Raw genomic sequence first — 6,333 nt, 5'->3', positions numbered from 1 at the left:
TGCTTGTTCAACGCTTTCCTTTACAACCGAACGGTAGTTTACCGAAAGGTAATATACAGGACAAGTAAACTGGACGTGTTGCTTTTCTAATACAAGGTTAGCAAGTGGGTGACACAAAACCATAAGTTTTGAACTAAAATTTTCAAATATGAAACCCACCAAACCCACAAAAATAATTTGCAAACACCGGTGAAGGGTTATTCCGGAAAACTTATCTAGGGTAAAAACTAGATTTAATTTTCAAAAGATCAAATGTTTTCATAAAGATCCAATTTCCTTAATGGATCTAAATTTTTATAGTCATGTGGGACTGTAAACCATATCGTTACTACCATTGTTTATACCGCCGTAAAGAAATCACTGATGTACAAAGTGTGAAGAATAAAGAAGTGATTCTAGTATTTCAAGACTATATTGCTTGAGGACAAGCAACGCTCAAGTGTGGAATATTTGATAATGCTAAAAACGAACATATATTTCATAGCATTATTCCTCAAGAAAGACAAGCTTTTAGTTGCAATTGTTCTATTTACAAGTGATATTCGTTTAAATATTAAAAGGTGAAGACAAAAGACAGATTCGACGATTTGAAGACGCAAACGACCAAAAAGCTCAAAAGTACAAAATACAATCAAAGTGGTTCCAATTATTGATAAGAAACGTCTCGAAATTACAAGAGTACAAGATTCAAAACGCAAAGTACAAGATATTAAATTATTCGCAAGGACGTTCGAAAATCCAAAACCGGGACCAGAGCCAACTCTCAACGCTCGACGCAACGGACTAAAAATTACAAGTAAACTATGCACATAAATATAATATAATATTTAAATAATTCTTATAATTATTTATATATTATATAATATATTATAAACCGTCGACAAGAAAGGCTCCAAACTTGTGTGAGCTGTAAAAGCAAACTCCGCGAGTTGCGGAGTTTGCAGTGCAAAAATTACGCGAGTCGCGGAGACCCCCTGAACTCAATTCCCTATAAAAGCAAACGAATTCTGATCATTTTATATCATCAATATATCAATCTCTCTATATCTATACGTAATATTTATATTTATATTTATATTTTAATTTTAATTTTAATTTTAATTTTAAATCCTAATAATAAGGGTATGTTAGCGAATGTTGTAAGGGTGTAAGTCGAAATTCTGTCCGTGTAACGCTACGCTATTTTTAATCATTGTAAGTTATGTTCAACCTTTTTAATTTAATGTCTCGTAGCTAAGTTATTATTATGCTTATTTAAAACGAAGTAATCATGATGTTGGGCTAAAAATATTAAAATTGGGTAATTGGGCTTTGTACCATAATTGGGGTTTGGACAAAAGAATGACACTTGTGGAAATTAGGCTATGGGCTATTAATGGGCTTTATATTTGTTTAACTAAATGATAGTTTGTTAATGTTAATATAAAGATTTACAATTGTACGTCCCTATAAATAACCATATACACTCAATCGGACACGATGGGCGGGATATTTATATGTACGAATAATCGTTCATTTAACCGGACACGGGAATGGATTAATAGCCACTAGAATTATTAAAATAGGGGTGAAATTATGTACAAGGACACTTGGAATAATTGTTAACAAAGTATTAAAACCTTGGGTTACACTCAGTCGACATCCTGGTGTAATTATTAAACAAAGTATTAAAATCTTGTTACACGTTAAGTCCCCAATTAGTTGGAATATTTAACTTCGGGTATAAGGATAATTTGACGAGGACACTCTCACTTTATATTTATGACTGATGGACTGTTATGGACAAAAACCAGACGGACATATTAAATAATCCAGGACAAAGGACAATTAACTCATGGGCATAAAACTAAAATCAACACGTCAAACATCATGATTACGAAAGTTTAAATAAGCATAATTCTTTTATTTCATATTTAATTTCCTTTATTTTATATTTAATTGTACTTCTAATTATCGCATTTTTATTTATTGTTATTGTATTTAATTGCACTTTTATTATTCGCAATTTCATTATCGTTATTTACTTTACGCTTTAAATTAAGTCTTTTATTTATTTAATATTTTACATTTGGTTTTAACTGCGACTAAAGTTTTAAAATCGACAAACCGGTCATTAAATGGTAAAAACCCCCCCTTTATAATAATAATATTACTTATATATATATATATATTTGTATTTTTATAAAAGTAAACTAATATAGCGTTAAGCTTTGTTTAAAGATTTTCCCTGTGGAACGAACCGGACTTACTAAAAACTACACTACTGTACGATTAGGTACACTGCCTATAAGTGTTGTAGCAAGGTTTAAGTATATCCATTCTCTAAATAAATAAATATCTTGTGTAAAATTGTATCGTATTCAATAGTATTTCCTGCTAAAATATAAAGCTATTTTATATACACCTCGCAATAACATCAGCCACCAATACTGAACCTTGAGATCGTGGTACATCTTACCAGCACCTGGATGAATCGAATATCTCGACTTATGGGCTTCATCCAGTATAAGGCTCCGTAGATCTCCATAACTAGGTACCCAAATTCTTCCGACATAACATCGGAGTCCAGTCTCCTTAACCTCGAATCGTGAAACGAGAATGTTCAAGTGTTCTTGAGAAATATTCTCCTCCTTGAGAGCCTCATCTTAGGCTACTCGGATCTGGCTATTGAGATTTGAATGAATGATGATGTTCAGAGCCCGAACACGAAGAGGTACCGTTCTCTCCTTTCGACTCAGAGCATCGGCTACAACATTGGCTTTGCCAGGATGGTAACGGAGTTCACAATCATAGTCGTTCAGCGTTTCGATCCATCGACGTTGTCTCATATTCAGCTGTTTCTGATCAAATATGTGATGGAGGCTTTTGTGATCGGTGAATATGGTACTCTTTGTCCCATAAAGATAGTGTCTCCACAACTTTAAAGCAAAGACAATGGCTGCAAGTTCGAGATCATGGGTACTGTAGTTTTGCTCGTGTATCTTCAGTTGACGAGAAGCATAGGCAATAACCTTCGATCTTTGCATCCGTACGCAACCAAAACCATTTTTTGAGGCATCGCAGTACACAACGAAGTCGTCACTGCCTTCAGGAAGAGATAAGGTGGCGTGCGGTGGTCAATTTCTGCTTCAAGTTTTGAAATGCTGATTCGTGTTCTTTTTCCCAAACGAACTTCTTTCCTTTGTGAGTCAGCGCGGTCAAAGGTCGCGAAATTAGAGAGAAACCTTCAATAAATCTTCGGTAGTAACCGGCAAGACCTAGAAATTGACGGGTGTGAGTTGGAGTAGTGGGTGTCTCCCACTTGCTAATAGCTTCGATCTTTGCGGGATCAACTTTGATACCTTGATCACTCACAATATGACTCAGAAATTGGACTTCCTTCAACCAAAATTCACACTTGAAGAATTTGGCATAAAGTTGCTCTTGTCTCAAGAGTTCAAGCACTAGTCGGAGATGTTACTCATGTTCTTCTTCGCTCTTGGAGTAGATGAGGATATCATCTATGAAGATGATAACGAACTTATCCAGGTATGCTTTCATACACGATTCATGAGGTCCATGAATACAGCGGGGGCATTGGTTAAACCGAACGACATCAGGAGAAACTCATAATGACCATAGCGGGTTCTGAATGCAGTCTTCATCACATCACTCTCCTTTACCCTCAACTGGTGATAATCGGATCGCAAATCGATATTAGAGTAAACGCTTGATCCTTGCAGCTGATCAAAAAGATCGTCAATTCGGGGAAGAGGATATCGGTTCTTGATCGTCAATTTGTTGAGTTCGCGGTAGTCGATACACATGCGGAAGGATCCGTCCTTTTTCTTCACGAATAAAACAGGTGCGCCCCAAGGCGACGAGCTCGGTTGGATAAACCCTCGGTCGAGCAATTCCTGCAGTTGACTCTGCAACTCTTGCAGTTCGGAAGGTGCTAGTCGATAAGGTGCGCAAGCTACGGGTGCAGCTCCCGGCACTAGATCGATCTGGAACTCTACGGCTCTCGTTGGCGGTAATCCAGGCAGTTCTTCCAGAAAGACGTCGGGGAATTCATTCATGATTCGCACATCATTCACGCTCTTATCTTCTGTTTCTAAAGCCTTTACGTGTGCTAAAACAGCAAGACGTCCTTTCTTCATGATCTTCTGCTCTTTCATACAACTAATGAGGTTCAGCTCTGAGTTACATCTCTCTCCATATATAACTAGTGGCTCACCATCTCCTTGTGGTATACGAAGAGCTTTATCTCCACAGATAATGTCGGCCCTCACTTTGGTCAACCAGTCCATGCCGATAATCACGTCAAAGCTTCTCAATTTTATGGGTATCAAGTCAATTGTGAAATCCACACCAGCTATGTTGATAATAGCTCCCCGGCCAATTTGGTCGACTTTCTCAAGTTTTCCATTGGCTACCTCAACTAGCATACTCTCCTCTAAAAGCACTAACGACCAATCTATCTTAGAGCAAAAGTGTCTACAAACATAGCTCCTATCGGCACCAGTATCAAATAGGACAGAAGCTAATAGATTGTTGATAGTGAATATACCTGTAACCAAGTCAGGGTTCTCACGGGCATCACTTGCGTTTACATTGAAAGCTCTTCCACGCGGGGGTCCGCCGTCCTTTCGCTTGTTGGGACACTCATTCCTGAAGTGGCCCTGTTGTCCACACTCATAACACTTTCTTGGTCCATTGGGGTTGGTCCTCACAGCTGGGATGGGAATCTTGCAGTCCTTGACAATATACTCGGTCCTTTTGCACTTTTCACAGACCACATTACAGTACCCGGTATGGTGCTTATAGTACCTCTTGAACTGCGGTAGACTACCCTTGTAGTTGGGGTTCGACCTGTTGTTCGGGTTGGGGTTCCTTCCGTCGTTATGCCTCTTAGCGGGGGTTTGATCATAGACTCTCTCCTTGTTGTTGTCCCACTTACGCTTCTCACCACTGGCTCTCGATTCGGATTTTGCCTTTTCCGATTCCTTGCTGATAATTTGGTTCATAAGGGTTTGCGCCATGCGCATAGCTACCGGGATGTTGGGTGGATTAAAAGAGGTGACATTTCCTTGAATGGACTTGGGAAGTCCCCACAAGTATCACTCCATTCTCTTAAATTCCGGGGTAACCATCGTGGGACACATCAGCGCTAATTCCAGATACCTACGGTTGTAACCATCAAGATCGTTTCCCACAACCTTCAACTCCCAGAACTCTGCCTCCATTTTCTGTATCTCTGCTCTGGGGAAGTACTCTTCAATCAGGGCTCCCTTAAATTCTTCTCACGGAGTGGCATAAGCCTCGTCAATACCCTTATCTTCAGCCAGTGTGTTCCACTAGGTTAGGGTGCCGTCTGACAGCATACATGAAGCATACTTGGTTTTGTTCGCCTCTGAGCAGTTTCTTACACAGAACACAGCTTCTAATTTCTCAAATCACCTAGTCAGACCAACTGGCCCCTCAGTACCGCTAAAGTTGCGGGGCTTGCAGCTTTGAAACTATTTGTATGTGCACCCGTTATGAATGGGCTGGTTAACTGGTGGAGCTGGGGGGTTGATTTTCGCAATAGCTGTGGCTACTCTTTCAGCAATCATTTTCTCGATTTGGGCTGATGTGGGTGCTGCTCGTCCGTTTGCAATTATTCTTCTAAACAGAAATTTTGACTTAAGTCAAAATCCAGCATTTAATAAATAATAATATAGTATATGGCAACCAACATGGAATCAACGCAACACATATTAACTAAGCAATGCAACTAGGTACAGATACCACAGAAACATCATACAGTAACGTAATTAGAACACCGTGCAAAAAGTAAACAACACTAAGTTCCATTCATTAATAATAAGTTGCATACATCCACATAAGTTCGTACAGTACATGAGTAAAACATGAAACTACAACGAGGTTACATAATGAAATCTACTACAATGCCCTATGGTGACGGTGGGTGAAGGATGTCCATTATGTGGGACATCTTTTCCTCGAGCTCAGTTACCCGAGCACGGAGGATCTCCACTTCCCTCGCCAGTTCCTCGACGGAGGGAAATGGTGGGGCAGGCGGTGCGGATGGTACAGGTGGTGCCAGTGGTGCAGATGGTCCAGCACCAGAAGTAGATGCTGCATAGTGGCAAGGCTTACGCACAAATGGATCCGCAGGGTAAGGCACAACCCACTTACGGGCGGTGACCCTAGTCCTCAGTCCACGTGCGTTAACGAATGGTCGACCTTCGTTAATCCCTGGAATAACGGTACCATCGAAATGATACCGCTTCTTCGGCGGGGTGGAGGGTGGCTGCACGGGCGTCTCCTCAGGGTCCTCGTCGGAATCCT

Source organism: Rutidosis leptorrhynchoides, chromosome 10, assembly GCF_046630445.1.
Source record: "Rutidosis leptorrhynchoides isolate AG116_Rl617_1_P2 chromosome 10, CSIRO_AGI_Rlap_v1, whole genome shotgun sequence".
NCBI lineage: Eukaryota > Viridiplantae > Streptophyta > Magnoliopsida > Asterales > Asteraceae > Rutidosis > Rutidosis leptorrhynchoides.
Note: the sequence above shows the minus strand (reverse complement) of the source record.